At 44.8% G+C, this 21,612-nt stretch overlaps 1 long non-coding RNA gene across 1 annotated transcript in view; it reads right to left on the bottom strand.

The window, feature by feature from the left end:
* Positions 1 to 6,687, bottom strand: part of LOC135902857 (uncharacterized) — a 49,423-nt gene extending 42,736 nt beyond the window's left edge. The window contains exons 1-2 of the long non-coding RNA XR_010564630.1: positions 6,579 to 6,687; positions 2,800 to 2,951 (exon numbers count right to left, since the gene is read on the bottom strand). This is a non-coding gene — a long non-coding RNA (uncharacterized lncRNA). The remainder of the gene's footprint in view (positions 1 to 2,799; positions 2,952 to 6,578) is intronic.
* Between the last annotated feature and the right edge of the window lie 14,925 nt (positions 6,688 to 21,612).

Raw genomic sequence — 21,612 nt, 5'->3', positions numbered from 1 at the left:
ATGTAATTCCAGTTGTATCCTCGCTTGAGCTTCAGTGTGTGCGCGTGCTAACTGATTCTTGCTTAATCATTTTTTGTGTCTGTTAACGGCCACAAACTGCACCGTTGTCCTTCTGTAATGAACTGCACGATGTTGTCAGTCAGCTGTTCGTCAAACACCCAAAATTGCCCCTCTTCTACGTGGCGACCTCAATTTTCCTGATATCAGGTGGGAACGAGACTCTGTTTACTTAAAACACAAGTCAGCTGAAAGCAAACAATTCCTTTCTTTTTGTCAGCACTTCAACTTAACTTAGCTCATTCACCTTCCGACTCGCATAACTCCCACTTCCGCTAACATTCTAGACTTAATACTGACACTACACCAGACCTAGCTTCCTGCTTAACTAATTTACCGGGAATTAGCGTTTACTCTACCATTCACTTCACTCTATGGGCAAAGGTTTCCAACAAGAAAAAAAACTAAGGTCATCCAAGGCTACGGTAAAGCATACGTTACTGGAATGAATAGGGAATTTCAGGTATTATGCTTATCGGTTTTTCACCGGTTTTGAGAAGCCATCGGTTGAGGACAACTGGTTGCTTTATAAAAGCAAACTATTGCTTCTTATTGATCGTTTGAACCTGAAACCACAGTTTGATCAACCACTCGCTCTCCAAGGTTTAATAACACGGTAAAGTGCATGCGCAACAAAAAGAAGCGGATAGTTCGACGCGCAAAATTCATAGCCAGAATAGACCACTGGTCTTGCTATCAGACATTTAACACAGAATTCTATACTGCGTTTTCAAAAGCCAAGAAGGAATTCTTTGATAAACTATTCCTGTGGTACTTTGTTCCAATCGCCGTAAATTTCGGAGCATTATTAACGCTACTAAAAGGGCACTTATTCAATTATTCCAATCTAATGTTCAAGTAGTTAAAAGCGAATGCTGCAATGTTCTGAAAAATGTGTTTGTTACTCATTTGCATAGGAGCACCCCCACAGTATTTCCAAAAAACCAACTTCTTATTAATGTGTTGTATCACTATTGATGCAGATGGTGTCGAAATGATGATTGTCAACTTAAATGTGTCTTAATCGGCCGGTGCAGTTTGTATCTCATCAAAAATACTGAAGTGTACACTAGTTTATTCTTCACTAATATTGTCAAAGCTTTGTCTACAGCCAATACATATGTCTACACTGTCCTCTGATTGGACGATAGGGAAGGTGGTCCCTGTGCATAAATCTGGCGATATATATTCCGCCAATAATTACCGCCCTATATGATTAACATCCATTCCAGTAAAAATCTTAGAGTATATAATATACTCGCGCCTCATTGAATTCCTTGAGTCCAATTCCTTCTTCAGCATTTATCAGCATGGATTCCATAAAGCAGTTTCGTGCGAAACGCAATTGCTATGTTTTACTATCGACTTGTTTGTTAACGCGGATCACGACTTGGATACTGATTGCATACATATAGATTTTGCTAAAGCATTTGACTCCGTCTCACACGATCTACTTATCTTCAAGCTTAATCAACTTAACATAGACCCCAATGTACTTGCATGAATTAAGGAATTTCTCTCTGACCATAGTCAGTATGTGACGGCTAACGACGTCTCTTCACCGAATTTTACCGTAGCATCTGGTGTCCCGCAAGGGTCCATTTTGGGCCCTCTGCTCTTCTTGATTTATATAAATGATCTTCCTACTAGCCTTTCTTCCTCAACTGTCCGACTGTTTGCAGTTACTGCGTGGTTTAGCAGGAAGTTACTAACCATGCCGATTATCTAAACCTACAACGTGATCTAGCGAGTGTATTTGAATGTTGCAGTCAATGGCTCATGACACTTAATACAACTAAATGTAAAAGTATGCATGTTTCTCGCCACAGCACTAATCATTATCCGCGTACTTACTGCCTCAATAATATTACATTACCATCTGTTGAAAGCTATAAATACCTTGGTGTTCACATTTCTTCTAATCTTTAGTGGAATATGCATGTCGGATGTGTGACTAACTTCGCCAATTGCATGCTTGGTTATCTGCGGCGAAACTGTTTATAGGCCCCATTGTCCCTGAAGTTAACACTTTACAAAACTTTGGTACGTTCTAAATTAGAGTACGCATGCGCCGTATGACATCCTACTCAGACTACACTCACTCAAACTCTTGAAGCCCTGCAGAGCACGTTTCATCTTATCGAATTATTCACGTCGTTTGTGGCACATCTATGATGAAAACCTTAAATTTGCCTGACCTTTCGTTGCGTCGAAATTCCTCTCGCCCTAATGTTTTTCATAAATGCATATAACAACGAGGTGAAGGATGTTCTCTTTCCTCCACCTCAATATATATCGAGAAGGACCGATCATCGCTTCAAGGTGGGTCTGCCTTCTTGTCACACAAAATTTTGTAATGATTTTTTTGTTCCAAGAACAAGTGTCGTGTGGAATCACCTTCCCTCCACAATCGCCAGCATAACTGATGACCACAAGTTCAAGATCGCTTTACAAGACGCATTGTAACTTTCTTTTTGCACGCCTTGCCATTCCCCCCCCCCTTTTCTGTAGTGCCTTCGGGCCCTGAAAGCTTTTTAATAAAGAAATAAATAAACAAATAAATGAGCAATGCGGTAACAAAATGTCGTTATCTTCTATTTGTAAAGCGTCTATGGCGTCCCCTCTTTGATAGCACGGAGTAACGAAGGCGGCAGGAGTACGTGAAGACGACAGTTTCGCCTCCATGTAAGCTAAGTTGGCTCCACGAAACAAGTACCACATGATGATACATTGGTCACTTACACTGTCAGGTCGCGGGAGTATGCTTCTTTAACAGTGAGAGTATTTCCTACCAGGGATATTTGTTCATTATAGATGCACTTTGTTTCTCCCTTGTGCTGATCGAAAGAGAAGGATCTTTGCAGGACGAAAATCTCTTTTTCCGGTTTGTAAAACTGAAAAGAAAGAAAGTACACGATCTTCGTCATTTAAACACTATCTGCAAGAAACAAAATCCTCCAGAAAAAAAAGTAAGCTATTCTGGGTAAACTTCTTGCTGTGCCAAGTTAGGCGTACATTAGAAAGGAACATTTGGGTAATAACGACAGGGGCCCACCCCAAATATTGTTGATCGCAAAAGTGAATCCCGCTGATAAATTCCGCTCAACTCCACATCAGTCATCGTACAGTCCATTACGGTGGTTCCACAGTGTGCCGGAGCACTAGCCCCGCCCACGCCTCCCGGGTGGAACGGCCAAATCTCCCTGTCGAAGTGACCGCGTACCGAATAAAAGTACTAGCGCAGTAAGTGTGCCTTCCACGATGGCGGTCTCGCCAAAGCAGTGAAATTTTGTATAAAGCTGTTTGCAGCCCAATGTTAAAAATTCACAACCATATTTTTCCTGCGCTTCCATATTTGCGTTTTCATGACTTTCTCTCTTTAGCTTGTTGTCTGCAAGCATCAAACCGTATTTCTTCACGATTTAAGCAAAGCTTCTATGTGGTGGCCAGTATGGGCATAAGTACAGGTGACGTGTACGTGAAGTGGAAAACAAATGATGACGATAGCAATGGTACCAGGTGAAGTCAGCGGAAGCAGGCCATGACGTCTTTTCTGCACCAACGTGCAGCAGCATGGTGCTACTTTATTTATTTATTTATTTATTTATTTATTTATTTATTTATTTATACATACTGCAGAGCAATTAGCGCTATAGCAGGAGTGGGTTAAGAAAATGTACAGAAAATGTATTGGAGAATACAACGGTAAACACAAGTGAACACTTTTATAAAAGAGCACTGATGAAAGAATACACAAGAAGTTATAAAATTCTGCCAGGCATAGCCATGCCTGATTATGCCCATACCCATGATTATGCATCTGGAAAGGCGGTTGAAAAAATTTCGGATGAGCATGAGCGAATGGACCCAGGTAATCAATTCCAGTCTTCGATTGAGCGGGGAAAAAAGCTGAATTTGAATATGTTAGTACGTGCGTAGTAGGGTATTAAGTTTAGGTCATGATGTCTTCTCGTTGATGATCCCGGCGCAAAGTGAATGTAATTATCATTTGAGAGTCTAACTAAAGAATTCACAATGGAATGCAAGAATTTAATGATTCGACACGGCGACGAGAAGAAAGCGTGTTTAGGTTCAAGGAAGAAAGTGTTGAAGAGGGCGAAAAATCGCGATCGTACCGATGGCATATAAATCGCACAGCTTTTTTCTGTATAGCCTCTAGCTCAATAATCTCTAGCTGCTTATGCGGGCTCCAAACTACAGATGCATAATCAAGAACAGGGCGGATTATAGATTTATACATTAGTAACCTCGTGTCTTTAGGTGATCGGGTTAGCGTTCGCCTCAAGTAACCTAATTTTTTTAGTGCTTTACTGCATATGTAGTCAATGTGTTTGGACCATGACATGTTATGCGTAAAAATGACACCAAGATACTTATACTCAGAAACCTTATCAACTGTACGGCCATTGGACGAGTAACTGAAAAAGGAGGGGGAAGATGTGTTAGAGAAAGACATCAGATCGTTTTTACTGAAATTAATGTTCATTTGCCAAGTGTTACACCAACCGGAAAACCTAGAAAATGACTCTTGAAGGCGATAATGATCATTAGAGGATTTAATCACTTCATATAGAATGCAGTCATCAGCATAGAGACGGATGTTAGAAGAGCAGTGAAGTGTCAAATCGTTTATCTATAATAAAAAAAGAAGCGGCCCAAGGACGGAGCCTTGGGGCACACCTGATGTCACATCAACAGTAGCGGAGTCAGTCGAACTGTGAGAGACGAACTGGGAGCGAAATGAGAGAAAGTTATAATCCACTTAACCAAATGAGGATTATTCAGTACAGCAATAAGTTTAGCAATACGTTTAGAATGTAAAACGGTGTCAAATGCCTTCGAGAAATCTATAAAAATGGCATCAACCTGGTTGCGTACGTCAAGGTTAAATGAAATGTCATGCGTGAACTCAACTAGCTGCGTTAACGTGCTAAAACCGCGCCTAAACCGATGTTGCATGTTAGACAGTAAATTATTTGATTCCAGAAAGAGCGTGATGTGCTTATGAATGATGTGTTCCAACATTTTGCATGACTGTGACGTCAGTGAAATTGGTCTGTAGTTCGACAAACACTGCTTATCTCCAGATTTATAAAGAGGGAGCACTTTGGCTAACTTCCCTGAAGAAGTTACAGAGGAGGATGATAAGGACTTTCTGACTATGACTGACAGATATTTTGATGACCACAACGAATAACGAACAAGGAACGCGTTGTGTATCCCGTACGGACCGGTGCATTTCTTGACATCCAGGTTTAATATAAGGTTCAGGATGCCTTCGCAGTTTATCTCAACGTCACTGATTGCTTCAGAAGAAACTATATTGGTAAGTGTCGGGATAAAGTTGTTATCGGAAACAAACACGGATTGGAAATACTTGTTGAATGCATCGGATATCACCGCCGGGTCGTTGGTGACGTCATTATCTATTCTGAAAGAAATGGATGAAGCATCGGGAGGTAAAAAACAAGACCCAAATTTTCGTGGGTTAGTTCTGAAGAAATTGTGCAGGCGAACGCGAAAAAAGAAATCCTTGGCATTTTGCAACATAAGGTTGCATAGAAAAGTTCCGTTGCGGCTTTCGCAGCAGTTAACGTTGGCGTCAAAGAGGTTCATTGATCACGGCACATACCCAGTGGCCCGAATTCGTCAGATGGTTGCTTTCGAACCCGACTGCCCCGCCTTAACAGTCGGGTGATCTACCTATAAGGCGGTAGATTTTCCAGTGAGTAAAGTTGGCAAGAAAACGGTTGGAGACATAGATGCATAGTTGCACAGACATCAGATATTTCGTGAATGACCGTGTGATTTTTAATTGCTTGAAATGAAGGAAGCGATTAGCCTTCTGTTCCAGCATAACATCGCACATATATTGCGTAGGTTCAAATCGGCCACGGTTCTAACTGATATATGATAGGCTGGCATTGAACATCAATACAAATACACTCGTCGGATTTCCAGGAACATGTGGGCTTCGTTCTTTAGATACACTATTAAGAGCGCTTCAGTCCCGACGCTCAAGCGCAAAGCGAAGTCTTCTTTTTCTTTTTCATTTTTCGCAAGCTTTCTTCCAGGATCGCGAAAAGAGACTCCCGTTAATTTATTGATATGCAAGAAACTTCATTATGTATGCTTCTACAACTTCTGAAATGCGACTTATAACCTAGAAAGAACAGATAAAATTTTAGTACTTATATAGATGATTAACTAACTAATCGCTATTAAAAAAGCAATCTGTGTACCTCGAGACGACTGCGACTAATATGCCGTGCGTCTCACTAGTGTAAGGTGTCCCCCTTGAATTTTTTATTAATTCGTTCTAGAAAAATAAAACAAGGCATATAATTCAGCACCTGTAGTAAACATTTTTTATACCTGAACTTTTCTGGGTGTTGAGCAGGCAGCACATACACTATTTCTAGTACTGCTGCTGAGAATTTTCAACAACAAAGATGTCTCTTTGTAAGCAGGAAGCATTATACAGAGATGCTATGTCTTACCTGCTGTAAATCATCCAGAGTGGGCCTACCAGCGTAATCAAAGCTGCCAGCAGCAAGCCCAAACGAACAAGCAAGAACAAGAAAACTCATGTTGATCCGAGACTGTTTCAGGAAACTAGTGTCAGAGGTGGTAGTTAGAGCGTATATATAGGCTTTAAAAGGTAACACAATAGGTTTATTGCGTTTGTTATTTTATTGAGGAAATCATAGCCTATAGCCGAGTATTCTAATAAAAAGAAGCATAGACGCTTCGTAAAATAGCCTGTATTGGTGACCTCTGGGAAAGAAATAGTTTTTTTTTAACGAGGACCATGCGACACAAGTATAAGCTTGTTTGTATGCAACATATTACAGTACATATGTGTAATAAAGCTTGCAAATAATACTTTTGCGAATTTCATACTTGAAATAAAAAGGTCACCAAGTACTCTTTGTGATGATTGTCCTTTTCTGCAACAGGTGCATACACCTAATGAGGAAGAGAGAAGGAAGGAAGGAAGGAAGGAAGGAAGGAAGGAAGGAAGGAAGGAAGGAAGGAAGGAAGGAAGGAAGGAAGAAAAAGCAGGGAGAAATGCCAACATGCCTTCAAGTTAAGTAGGGTGGTTGACGTATCTGTCACAAGTAAAATTGCCAGCTTTCCTCCCACAGACTATGTTGATGTATATCTGGCGCCCTTTTATCCACTACATCAGTATGTCTAGGAAGTCAATCTAAGGTCATTAACGATACCAAACTTCTGTTTCGCGGTTTCCAAATGTCAGTTTTGAGTAACTGAAGACTGTGATGGCTTCGATGTAGAGTTCGGCATTTTATTTAATATGTACTGCTAGCCTTATATGTAAGGCTGTCAAAACAAATATGTATGTTTCGACATATGTATGTTTTGACATATGTATGTTTTGAATGTTTCTCACAAACAAAGCTGTATGTACCAAATACAACAGCGACATTGGTTTCAAACATCTTTATGTTTGTGCTAATAACAATGCGAAATGTTGTGAACAAAGAGTAAGGACGATACAGACGCCTTCGTGCTAGTCAGGTGCAAGTCAGACGGACGGGTGGATGTCTGATTTTCCCTTTATTAGTTACTTCTCTCTACCTTGCGGATTTCCGCAGAACTATTACGTGAAAGCCTTGCCCGACAAATTCGACTTCGCCCTGCCATCTGCTAGCCGCCTGGTTAGCTCAGATGGTAGAGCAGCTGCCGCGTGAAAGCGGTAGTACCGAGTTCAAGTCTCGAACCAGACAGACAGACAGACAACGAACTTTATTTGATCCTGAGGAGCTTCAGCGGAGGCCCCTATCGGGGACCCGCGGAAGCCGCTGGCCGCGTCCAAGTCGGGGCAGGAACGCCGTGATGTTCCGCCCTTTCTCGGGCCCTCTGGATTGCCTCTAGTTGTGTCTGGAGCGATAGGCTCCGGAGTGCTTCTTCCCAGTCGGCTTCGCTGGAGAGAGGGCCGTTAGGTAACGCGGGGCATTGCCAGAGCATGTGCGCTAAGGAACAATAGATCTCATTGCAGTCCGGACAGCTTGAATCGACGTCTCTGTAGATACGGCTGAGAAAGCCCAGCGAAGGGAATGAGCCCGTCTGGAGCATTCTAAGTAAAACTGTCTGAGACCTGTCCAACTTCGGGTGAGGAAGATGATAGGCCCTTCTGCTAAGCCGATAGTGAGATGTTATCTCGTGAAAAGTAAGGAGCGGATCGTTCTGCTGGATTTCATCCTGTCCCCATAAGGCCTCCATGCCGCCGCGGCGTGTTAGATCTCGCGCACGGTCATGGGCAAGCTCGTTGAGGTTAGGTATGTTCTGATGAACGTCCGCACCCATATGGGCGGGAAACCAAGAGATGAAGTGAGTGCCAGGGTTTGTTCTCTTTTCCAGAATGGAGGCAGCCTCGTGGGCTAGGTTACCCGATTCGAAAGCTTTGATGGCCGCTCGTGAGTCGGTGAAAACGTTGGTGCGCGAGGGGTCGGTCATGGCCAGGGCTATGGCGACCTGTTCCGCGACTCCACTTGAAGCAAACCTAACCGACGCCGCGGAGCGTAATTCCCCTTTGCCTCAATGATTGCCAAAGCGAACGTGCTAGAGTTGCCGTACTGAGCCGCGTCGACAAAGACAGTCGAATCCTGATTCTCACTGGCCTTCTGTAAAATCGCCCGTGCTCGGGCTTTTCGTCTCCCTACATTGTATTGCGGGTGCATATTCCGAGGGAATGGGCTGACCACAAAGGTTGACCGTGCCTCCCTGGATAAGGTGATTTTCCGTTCTTTGAGTATTCTTGGAGCCATGCCGGCCTCGTCTAGGATGCGTCTCCCTGCCCTGGTTGACGAGAGCCTGACTACCTGAGCGGTGACCTGCGCTTCGATCACTTCATCAATGTCGTTGTGCATACCGAGTTTGTTTAACCTGTCCGAGGAAGTGCTTACAGGTAACCCCAGTACCTTTTTTATGCTCTTGCGCATGAGAATGTTCAGCTTATTCTTTTCGGTTTTGGTCCAGTTAAGGGCTGAGGCTACATAGGTGATGTGGCTCATTAGGAAAGCGTGATGGATCCTGAGGAGGTTGTCTTCACTTAGTCCCTTCTTTCGTCCGGATACTCTAGCAACTAGTCTCAGCATGCTCTCGGTTTTCGCCGTGATGCGCGTGAGCGTTCTGGCGTTACATCCACGCGCGTCAATCAGTAATCCTAGGATTCGGATATATTCGACTTGAGGAATGGGCTGCCCGTTTCTCGCAAAGAGGGATATGGGAAGTTGGTTTAGGGGGGTGAGCCCCCGAACACCTTGCCTGGCTGGCCTGTAAAGTAACAGTTCAGATTTGTTTGGTGATAATTGGAGGCCTGTGTCTTCCAGGTAGGACTCCATTGCGTCTAGGGCTGATTGTAGCGAGTGCTCTACCTCTGCAAGTGATCCTCTGGGGCACCAAATCGTGATGTCGTCTGCGTATAGCGAGTGGCTTATATTAGGAAGGGATTTGAGCCTTTCTGACAAGCCCTTCATGACTATGTTGAACAGTAAGGGGGAGATGACTGCTCCTTGGGGAGTGCCTCTGGCCCCTAGCGCGAACTCATCTGACTTGAGTTGTGCAATCCTGATGGTGGCTGTTCTGTTCATGAGGAATGATCTAACAAAAGCCTGAAACCTTGCTCCCAGACCTAGGCTGGCCGTGGCCTGCAGGACAAATCGATGAGATACAGTGTCAAAGGCCTTGGTCAGGTCAAGGGCTAAGATGCCCCTAACATCCCTAGTGCTGTTATCGAAAATTTGCTTCTTAAGGAGTAGCATTACATCCTGTGTGGAAAGGCCGGGCCTGAAGCCGACCATGTTGTGCGGGAACAGTTCGTTGCGTTCTATGTAATCCGATATCCTGTGCAGGATCGCATGCTCCGCTACCTTGCCTACGCAAGAGGTTAGCGATATCGGCCTTAGGTTGTCAAGGTTTAGGGGCTTACCCGGTTTCGGGATAAGCACAACCGAGGCCGCTTTCCACTCGTCCGGAACGCACCCATTCTCCCAAGTTTTGTTGACCTCTTTCGTTAGCAGCTCAATTGATCTATCATCCAAGTTCCTTAGCAGTCTGTTTGAGATGCCGTCCGGACCTGAGGCCGACCTGCTATTTAAGTTGTGAAGTACTGCTCTGATTTCGGACTCCGTGAAAGGGTCATCGAGCTCCTTTACCGTGTCACATTCGATGTTGGGATATTCCTCTGAGTGTGCTGCGCCTAGCGGGAGATATCTATTGGCTACCTCGTCTAAGAGCGTTTGTTCGGTTCCTCCTTCTTGTTTGTACCTGTGAATGAGGCGGCACAATGTCTGTCTTTGATTGCTTTTGGTTTGCGTGTCATCTAGCATGTGCTTGAGGAGATTCCATTTTCCGCCTGTGCGCATGCGCCCATCGACTGCTGAACAGATTTCATCCCATTGTAGCCTAGCTAACTCGGTGCAGTACTGTTCAATCTCCCTGTTAAGTGCGGCAACCCTCTTTCGCAACCTCCGGTTAAGCCTTTGTGTTTTCCATCGCCTCAAAATAGAGGCTTTAGCTTCCAAGAGATGTGCGAGGTGCGGGTCCATCCTGGAAACCTCGAGCTCGGTTTGAATAGTTTTTGTAGCCTTTTCAACGTCTGCTCTGAGTCTCTCGACGAGTTCGCTGAAGCTGGCGTATTCGCCAGTGTCCTCCTTTCTGAGCTGACGGAAAGCATCCCAGTCCGTAACTTTAAATTCCCTGGCCTGTGGGGCTCTGACCTGAAGGGTAACACTAATGATGAAGTGATCGCTGCCCAGGTTTTCTTGCTTGTTATCCCATGTTGTTTGCTCTACATTTCTGATAAGGGCAAGATCGGGGGTTGTGTCTCTAGCCACCGACGTGCCCAGTCTCGTGGGGAAACGGGGATCGGTGATGACTGTTAGCGCTAGGTCATCGATGGCCCGCGCTAGATTTGTGCCCTTAGCTGTCTGCCTGATGTACCCCCATGCGTTGTGTGGGGCGTTGAAGTCTCCCGCGATTACTAACGGTGCCTCTCTAGCGAGCGAAGCCGCCTTCATAAACAGGGAGTGGAAAGACTGTCTCTGATCGGATGGTGGGCTGTAAACATTGAGGATGAACACGCTTTGTTTAAGCCAGCTGTTGGGGATAACCTCAACGAGAAGCGCCTCCATTCTGCCGCGACCTGGCTGAATATCATGTTCAACGTATGCGAGCTTTTTGCTCACTAGCGTAGCTACACCTCTCTTGGACTCCCCCCTTGCCGCCACCGATTTGTAGCCTGCGAGGCTGGGTGTAACACACAGTGTCTCCTGTAGCAAAATTACTTGCGGTCTTTTGGCCTCAGCTGTAATGTACTGTTGCAGCGAAGTCTTGCGCCTTTGAAAGCTAGCACAATTCCACTGCCAAATTACTAGATCCTTTTGAGTGCCCGCCATTTTGCTAGTTTAGATTTTGATGACCCTTCGGGGCTATCCCAGTGCCGTCATTAGCTGCAGCTTGCCTACGAACCTTTGAATTGGCCTTTATAGCCATCTTGTTTTCAACTGCTACTACTTTATTCTCTATAGCTCCTACTTTACTTTCAAGTGCTCCCATGCGCTGCGCGAGCTGGGTAATGCTTGCCTGATTTTCTTTGGAAATCCTAAGTAACTCTTGGAGCATTTTGTTCTGCGAGCTCTCCGCACCGGCCATCTCCGACTCGCTCATCTCCGAGTCGTCCTCAAGTGGAGGGGGGGCCTTACGTTTGGCTTTGCTGACCTCGACTTTGGGTTCCTGCGTGCTTTTCTGCACGGCATTATCCGCCGCTCTCGCACCCTCGACCCCGCTTTGGATGGCCTGCGCAACTTTCTGCTTGCATAGCTCTTCTTTGAGACTAGCAATCTCCTGACATAGTAGTTGAATTTCCCGCTCTGCACTATGCTCTGGCGATACCGACCGCGTTACCTTTCTGGGCTTGGGGGTCTTCGCCACTCGATCCGCCCAGGTGAGCACCTCCTGAAATCTCGTTCGAGACGCCGAGCGCCCTCTGGAACGGGAGCGGCTCCGCTTGGCGTCGCGCCACCGCGTAGATGGCGTCCTGGAGCGACCTCTTCCAAGGGTGCTGGCGACGCTGGGACATACGCTGGAGTCGCGTGACTGCATTCCTCGGGCCAGCTGCATCTTCTCGGCACGCCGGTGACGTTGGCGTCTTCTCCTTCTGACGATGTAGGGGACGTGAAACCTGTGTTTGCATACTCTGTCCGCCGTGGGATGTGGGCCTTCGCATAGCGAACACTTTGGAATGCACTCATGATCTCGAACCAGGACGAATTTTTCTTCAACTGTGACGCTTTTCTTTCGAGGAACCCGTACGGGTTTCCTTTGTAGCAATTGCTACGAATGGGTTGATGTCCGCTTTTCCCTTTATTAAGTCAGATCGATGCAAACAATTCGCATATATAAAGGCACTAAAATTTAGAGTAAACATGTGAAAATATTATTGAAAAAAGAAGAAACAGCACTGTCAGTGGCACGAAACACATCGGTATATTAATTTCATATTTCTAGCTAATGCAGTGCGGAAATATAATTAGTTAGTTTTGAGATAAAGATATTACCGCCGTATTCACAAACCAAACTTAACTTATCGCGATAAGGTCACTTATGAAAGGACGAGAAAAGTATAAGTATAAGGAAAGAACAAGGTGCGTTTCGAAAACGCACCTTAACGCGCCATAAGTGTGCCTTATGAAAGGCACCCTTCACTCGTTAAGTGTTTTACCTGGGAGCGAGGCTAGAGAATTTTTTGCTACGAAATAGATACTTTGACGACGTTTAAACTGCTTTTATTATAAGAAAGCAATAATGGCATGCACACAAGCATCTGTACAAATAATGTATAAATGTTTGATAAAACTTGATGAAACGCTCACCGTTTTTGGTGAGTCCGCCATTTACGTCTGGCCACGTTGGTCTAAACCACTCGACGCAGCGCACGTTTTTGTACCGTCTTCTCCTGTTTGGTTTTGTCCGTGTTGTGTTTGTATTTCGTTCGTCCGTGTTGTTTTGCCTTGTTATTACTTCCTTCGCTTTTTCTTGCTTATTTATAATTAGCTGTGCATTATTTTACTCATTTTTTATCAGTTTAGTTGTTTAAATAGTCGTAGTATTATCTTTTTTTGGTAAACTGCGTTGAGAATCGAGCGGCGCAAAATTAACTTCACGGTCGAAGAGCGCAGCATCCTGATGGACCTGATGGAGAGGCACCGCGATGTGCTTGAGTGTAAACGGACTGACGCGGTGTCGATCAACGCAAAGAAGAAGACCTGGGAAAAGCTGGCCGACGAATTTAACAGTGGCCACAACGTCCGGCCACGAACGTCCAAGCAATTAAAGAAGTGCTGGGACAATCTCAAAGAAAAGTGGCGCCGTGCCGAAGCCGAAGACACGCGGGATATATTCAAAACAGGTGAGCATTATTCCTCATGTGCCGAAATTTCTGCATCTTGCTTGTATATATATTTGATGAAAGCACGGGAAGCCATCGCTACAGCTGATTTCTAGCGCACTCTGCAACAGCTTGTGCGTGTGCATACGGAATAGTGGCGAGGACATAATAAATTCATCGCCAAAAATAACGTTGCAGTAAACTTGCTTGATCGCAACATGCAGGCAAACAAAGGATGTGCCTAGGCATGTTTGTTTTCCGCGACACACTTGCACGACCTGCAAATTTGCTCATGTTTTGGTTTCTTGAAGGCGTCGTTGGCCACCTCAAAGGACGTCTTGCTCTGAAAGAAACGCTACCTTATTTGTTTGCAAAGCGTGCTAATGCAGTCCTTGGGCGAACGCCATCAACTAGCTTTGTGTGTAGGCTTGTCGTGTGCTGTAATGAAATACCAGGGGCAAGGAAAACTTGGGCACAGTTGCAGTTCATTAGCATATGCCCGGTGCTAAGTGCGTGTGAGCACGGCGACCTGTGTCTGTATTTCCTTTGTGCTCAGCTAGCAGGGCTCCAAAATGACTTAAGCTACATCATGATGTGTTCATATGTTTCTGCCAGTATTTTCGAAGCGGTGAAACTGAAGAGGTATCGTTATTTTGCTAACGTTGATGTTTGCTTTTCAAAGGTGGTGGCGCCCCGGCAGGACGCCACATGTATGACGAGTTGCTCAGGGTCGGTGCAGTGGCAACTCACATGGCCACACGCCTTGTCAATCCATTTGACAGCGACTGCACTGGCCCTGGCACAGAGCCGACGCCAGTTGTAGCAGCACTGCTGACTTCGTCACAGCCGGGACGAAGCACTGATGCAGATGGTGAGTATGAGTTTATGTGCAATATTATATCTGGACTAATTATTTAGGAAACTAGATTTGCTAATACAGAAAGGCACCAAATGAGGCATTGCAGGTGGCTAATGAACAACTCGTTCTGTATTACGCATTTGACACAGCAGTATTGCAAGAAACTAAGCTACTTTTTAATGTCGAAGTGCTGACATTACTTTTGGGCATCATGGTGATGAGGTTGGAGCAGTGCAGCAAGGGTTTTATTTATGGTTTCGTATAATGGACACTATAACGAGGAATGATGCAGTCATTGGTTCTGTCTCAAAGGCTTCCAAAACTAGTTTTTGCAGTTTCATTTGTGCATTATTTCATTGTTTTCATGTCAGTGTTGCAAACGGAAATCCCTTATTTTTTACAGTGGAATGGTTACATCGCCAAAGTTGTACGTGTGCAATGTACAGTACACATGGATCGATATGCTCTTGCACTGTCTGGATCCAGAGGAGATGTCATAATGTTATCTGCTCTGAACATACGAGAGGCGCCATGCCTTGTGGAGATAACTGTAAATTGACCATGTTGTGTCGTGTACTCGATATATGATTAGCTGTGTATGTTCATGGGTGCCTATGCTGTGTGTTTGTGGTCATACATGTGTTTCATTTGTTGCCACATGCGTGTGGAATAGCAGGTAGACTTGCTATTGGGCAAACCTCTCCAGCGTTTCCAAAGCGCCTCATTTTCCCATGCAATAGTGCCCATAATTTCCTGTTTATTATGTACCGTCAACAAGCAATATACACAGAAAGCCTACCTGTGATGCAAATAACTGTCAGCATAGACACCGTTGGTTTAGTTATTTTCATGGCCCATGAAACAGAGAATGAGTCCTAATATGAGGATGAGCGCCTTGTATGCAAAAGTTTGAATGCAACCGCATAGTTATTACTGTCACCGTTTCATTCAACCTGCTTCAGCTGGATGCACCAGCAGGAACATGCTGTATTCTTGTGTGCTCACGGGCTTACATTGTGTCAAGTTCTTTAGTATGTCCTAATAGTAAGTACAGTGCAGTATTTTGTTCAACATCGGTGCATTATGTAGCAAGGCAAAAATGTCTGTATAGCTCACAGCGCACTCGTAAAAGTGGATTGTAAAAGGTACAAGCACTGTGGAAACGACACTAATGTCAACTCTGATTGCAATAACTTTGCAGATGCCGACATGGACTATGATGACTCCTGGCAGTGGGACATTGAAAACCAGGACGAAGCAGCGGCTTCGCAGTGTGCAGCGCCACCAAATGCTGAAACTGCTCAGCTTGTACCAGAGCCAGCATCACCCCTAGCTACATGCCCAACAGCCCCAGCCCCGCCAGCTGCTGTGCCGCCAGTGCCGACAGCCCGCCGGCGGATATACGCAAGCCGGTCATCCTGCACAAGGGATGATGCTGTGAGGAGCGAACTTGGCGCTCGGCTTGCTTCAATCACAAAAGATGCTCAGAGAAAAAGGAAAGAGCACTTGCTCAAGATGAAGCTAACTCGTGAAGACCATGCACTTCGCATGGAACTCGCTCGTGAGGATCACAAGGATAGACTTGAGAAAAGGCAGGCAGAACATGCACAAATAATGGGAAATCCTAAAGCAAAGAAGGCCCTTATTGACTTAAAAATGAAGGTTCTGCAAAAACAGAATGAGTGAGGCAGAAGAAAAAGTTTTCGTATATGGTCATATGCCGTATTTACTCGCATAATCACACTTCTTTGTCAAAAAAATTGGTGCAAATCCAGGGGTGCGATCATTGTACGAGTTAAATTTCCCACGAAAAGAAACTTTTTTTTGATCCCGCATTTGCAGCACGGTGACAAGCAGGCGGCTGCCGTTGTCAGTGTGGGACACCGAAACAAATATGACGGCCGGCGGAGCAAGCCGAACGCGCTGAACGCGATTATTTTTCTTCTTGTGAGTACATTACGCGCATTGAAACAGTTTCTTCCGTATCAGTAATGAATAATGTTAATATCGGCACGTTTGCGACATAGCCATGTCCACTTTGAGGGGACAGAAACAGAGATGGGCACGCTTAGCTGCCAGTGACACAGAAACACATAGCGGGCATGCTGTGGAAACTTTGACATATGTCTTCACTGTTATCCTAATATGGCACGTTTCCACTAAGGGTGGGCGAATATCTTAGCTGCGTTACAAGCATGGGCGTATGAATAGGGTACATTTCTAACTTATCAGCGTAAACGTGGCCACTATTGTTGCCGCCCGCGATTTGTTGCGTGTCCACGAGTGCAGACGAGAGGAATCAAAAGGCACCCTTTATGTTGTTGCTGTTGACCAAATCCATTATGATGCCTACAAATAAAGCCGAAACAAGCTTGGCTGTAGTTTTTTTTTTTCATGGAAGTGCAGAAAGTGATCGCATCTGCTTAAGAATGTTCGGTGCATGCAGACCTCTTGGTATGTTTTCAAAAATCGCTTGCGTAGCATTTGACAGAAGGTAAGTGCGATCAACATTAGCTAGACTTGGCACACGACATATCGCTGCGACAAGTTCAGGGTGCGGTCATTACACAGGAAAGAAAAGGTTGAATTTTGACGACAAAATTCAGGGGTGCGATCATTATGCGAGTGCAATCATTATGCGAGTAAATACGGTATGTCTTGTAATATATGTTTCGTGTATATCAAAGTACATGGGCATTGTGCAATTCTGCCACCATCAGAATGTATCAGCTACCACAGCTTGGATCAAACGTGTAACCTCGAGATCAGCAGCCCAACATATAGCCTCTGCATTAGTGCCAGTTTGCCTACATTGTAGCTGAAGATTAAATTAAATTCTGGGGCTTTACGTGCCAAAACCACAATCTGATTACGAGGCACGCCGTAGTGGGCCACTCCGGGAATATAGACCACCTGAGGTTCTTTAACGTGCGCCTAAGTACATGGGTGTTTTCAGATTTTGTACATTGTAGCTTTGTACTCTTTCTCTCTCTCTTGTGATCCTCACACTGTATTTGCAGCATCAACAAATGAATATATTGAAAAATGGCAGTTGTAGACGTTGGTGCCTTTCACAGCCATTCAGAAATGGTAAACTTCAGGTGAAGCTCATGGTCATCACGGGTAAACTTCATGGATTTTAGGCCCTGTAATTGCTCATTGCGCCATCCTTTGCACGCAGGTAGACAAGGGTAGACAGCTGCCCAACATATAGCCTCTGCATTAGTGCCAGTTTGCCTACATTGTAGCTGAAAATTAAATTCTCGGGCTTTACATGCCAAAAGCACAATCTGATTACGAGGCACACCGTAGTGGGCCACTCCGGGAATATGGACCACCTGCGGTTCTTTAACGTGCGCCTAAGTACATGGGTGTTTTCAGATTTTGTACATTGTAGCTTTGTACTATTTTTCTCTCTCTCTTGTGATCCTCACACTGTATTTACAGCATCAACAAATGAATATATTGAAAAATGGCAGTTGTAGACGTTGGTGCCTTTCGCAGCCATTCAGAAATGGTAAACTTCATGTGAAGCTCATGGTCATCGCGGGTAAACTTCATGGATTTTAGGCCCTGTAATTGCTCATTGCGCCATCCTCTGCACGCAGGCAGACAAGGGTAGACAGCTGGCTAGACGCCTTGAAAAGCACATGTGTATGTTTTGACTAGTGTTCCACGTGCCTTGCCTTGTCAGACTTCTCAAAAAGTCAACACATTTTTCAAGGCATTTGGCCAGCCATCCACCCTCATCCGACCACCTGCAAAAGGCAGATTGAGCAAGTACAGGCCCTTACACAATTAATCTAATTCATATCTGTTTGACACATTGTTCGTTGAATGTTTTTGAAAGAGGCTTCAACAAGAAGCATTCTGCCGAGGGATGAAAGCGGCATCTAGATGTAGTTCATGTAACACGTCACGGCAAAATCTTCTGCTAGATAGAGCTTGACATATACATGAATCTCAATGCAGCAGAAGCCACCATGTCGAGAAATATGTGAAACAAGAATGAGTACTGTTTATTTCATTCTGTGCAGAGCATGCTGATAACATTTCTGTTGTGCTATGTGCACGCATGTGCAAACAATCACATTTTTATTGCTAGTCTCCTGAGAAACACAGGCATGTTTTGTACCACCAATTTCAAAGGCTCTGTATGCGATAACTATGTCTCACTGCGTTGAATCCATTGGACAAGACAACTTATCGCTGAAATGTTCTATTGTGGAATTTGAATGTCATTGCACATGTAAAAAACAAAGCAACGTTAGGTAGCTCCTGCTCCTGGCCTTGAATTCGTAACAGCCAAAGCGCATAGGATCACTTTGTGGGGAAGCAGCATATTTAAAAGTTGTAAACAGTCTTGAATTTGGCAACGGTTAGGTGCTATTGATGGAGATTGTTGAAAAGGCATACGACAACTAGCAAAGCTGGGTTGCTGATGATAATCAGTGCACAACTGCCAACTGCATATTAAAGGGAAGCTGAAGAGTGCCGAATTCAATAAGACGCTCATATACGGATGCGGGAACCTTATAAACCATGCAGGTAAAATTTGGAGGGGGGGGGGGAGACTGTTCACTTAAGAGTGACGTAATTGTCGGCTAAAATTGCGCTGTCGCTCCCCCCCCCCCATCAATAACTGCGCGCTGACGATGTCAGCGGAGACGGGAAACCGCGGCATAGTGACGTCAACACTAGTGTTCCGTTCCTTCGCAGTCACCGCGACTATGCCTGACCGTGCTTGTTTCTGCGTGCGTGGCGTCATAATCTGCTTCGCTCGACCCTGCATTCCTTTGTTTGTATGTAGAGCGGTAGTCAACGTGCGCAGCATCAATTGAAGTGGTGGGCCAATCATGCCGGCGTTCTGTGCAGCCTACGCTTGCACGAACACCAGTGGCCGCGACAATGATATGTGCTGTTAAGCGAAATAAATTCAAGCGCTCGAGAACAACAGTGCTTGGAAAACAGTGATGGCAGGAAAACCTATTAAAAGTGAAGTGTGTTTACAATGGCATTGCTGATCTGCCAAAAAAGCTTTTGCATTCATGAACACATGCAAAGAAATAGTAACAAATCACAGTCAACTCACAACACAATATCACAAATCACAATAAACTTAAGCATAATACGGCGGTTAGTTGACCTACTACTAGGAATATTACATCATATGCATGTGTTAGATATTTAGCGACCCGATCGAAGCTCCGCTCATACGATTATATCACGACTTCTCTAAATGTAAGTACCCCTTTGGTCTAAATGTATCCGGGGTCCCCCACTACAACATGTCTCATAAATAGATTGTAGTTCTGGTACGCGAAAGTGTAGAAGCAATATATATAGAGGGCTGTCCAAACCAACTTTAGCCAGAGCTTACAAATATGCAAATGCCACTTAGCTGTAGAGAACAAAGGTAATGTTTGCCGCCGATAGGAGATACCCAGATCATTGTTTCATTCTACATAACTACATAATTAGTCCTAATCCTTTATTCAACTTCTGAAATATTATTATTATTATTATTATTATTATTATGATGTGTGTTGTTTTGTGGCGCAAGGGCCAGGTTTGGCCAAAGAGCGCCATGACAAGTGGTGATGTTGACGATGTATTGTGGAAGATGTGACTTAACTGTAAAGTGGCCTAAAAATAGTCGCTGTAGAGTGCGTAAAATCTACTTGCTATAAAATTATGGCGATAACAAATGACGAATACTATGAACATTAAAATCCATCGTAAAAGAATGACGCAGAATAGAAAATATATGAGATAGTAAAAATGCGTGGAGCACTGTTGCCTCGCCAGAACCCTTGAAACACAAGGGCCTAGAGGCGCGTGCCGTATGAAAGAACTATCATAGCGCCATCCTCTGAAGAGAGGAGACGCTACGAACATGTGGGGCTAACAACATGCAACACAAACATCTTTCAGATACCTTAGGACTGCGTTAGTGTCAAAGAGCGGTTCTGGGCCGAGTGACATTACAGGATGAAGGGGAATATGCTGCCGGTATGCTAACGGAAAATGTTTCTGTCAGATTCGGCTTTCCGACACTCCAGGAGGACATGGAGGACGGTCAGCCTCTCTCTGCATCTCCCACAGGTTGTGGGCTTATTTCCAGTGAGTAAAAAATTGTGGGTGCCAAATGTGTGTCCTATACTTAGACGACAGAATAGGACATCTGTTCGGCGTGATGTTGTAGTAGAGGGCCAGAGTCCTAACTGTGGCTTTATTAGGTGGAGCTTATTATCTGTTTCCGCGTCCCACTTGCGTTGCCAGTGGCCGCGCATCCTCCTTCGCAAGAAAGGCCTGAGATCTGTGACAGGCACCTCAGCGGTAGGGTTAATGGCTTGCGATGCGATAGACGTGGCCATCTCGTCCGCCAGAAAGTAGCCCTCGATGCTCCTATGGCCAGGCACCCAGCATATAATGGTATGCCAGTTAGATACGTACACTTTACACAAGACGATGTAGAGTTCATTAAGTACTGGATTTTTGTGTCTATAGGGTGACACCAAGGCCTTCACAACGCTTAGGGAGTCTGTATATATCGCTGATTTTTGAAGTTTCGATTTTCTTATGTGATTTACAGAACACAGTACTGCGTAGGCCTCGGCCGTGAAGATACTTGTTTCCAGATGCAGTACACCAGATTCTGAGGATGGGCAGAAGGCAGCGTAAGACCCCCCGGCATTTGACTTCGAAGCGTCTGTGTAGAACTCTGCGCCGGAGCGCTTGTGCTGGAGTTCAAGAAAATGCATTCGGATTTCTATCTCTGGTGCGTGTTTTGTTACTTCTAAAAAGGATATGTCACATTCAATCAGCTGCCACTCCCAAGGTGGTAACACCTCGGTTGGATGCATTAGGCGAAGCTCGAGGAGTGGGACACGCATTTGATCATTAAGCTCCCTCACACGAAGCGAGAAAGGCTGTCTTACAGACGGACGGTTATGCAAAAGTGTAGTACATGTCATATCGTTGACAGTGCGAAAACATGGATGTTGATGATTGGAATGTATTTTCAGGAAATAGGTAAGGCTTATGTAAGTTCTCTGTAGATGGAGGGACCATTCATTTGATTCCGCGTATAAGCTTTCAATCGGGCTAGTTCTGAAAGCGCCAGTGGCTAAGCGGATACCTAGATGGTGGACGGGATCTAGGATCTTTAGTGCGCTCTGAGCGGCAGAGTTATATACGACGGCGCCATAGTCCAATCGTGATCGAATTAGGCTCTTATAAACATTCATCAAACACTTCA

This window comes from Dermacentor albipictus, chromosome 1 (assembly GCF_038994185.2).
Source record: "Dermacentor albipictus isolate Rhodes 1998 colony chromosome 1, USDA_Dalb.pri_finalv2, whole genome shotgun sequence".
NCBI lineage: Eukaryota > Metazoa > Arthropoda > Arachnida > Ixodida > Ixodidae > Dermacentor > Dermacentor albipictus.
This window is presented reverse-complemented; position numbering and strand designations above follow the sequence as displayed.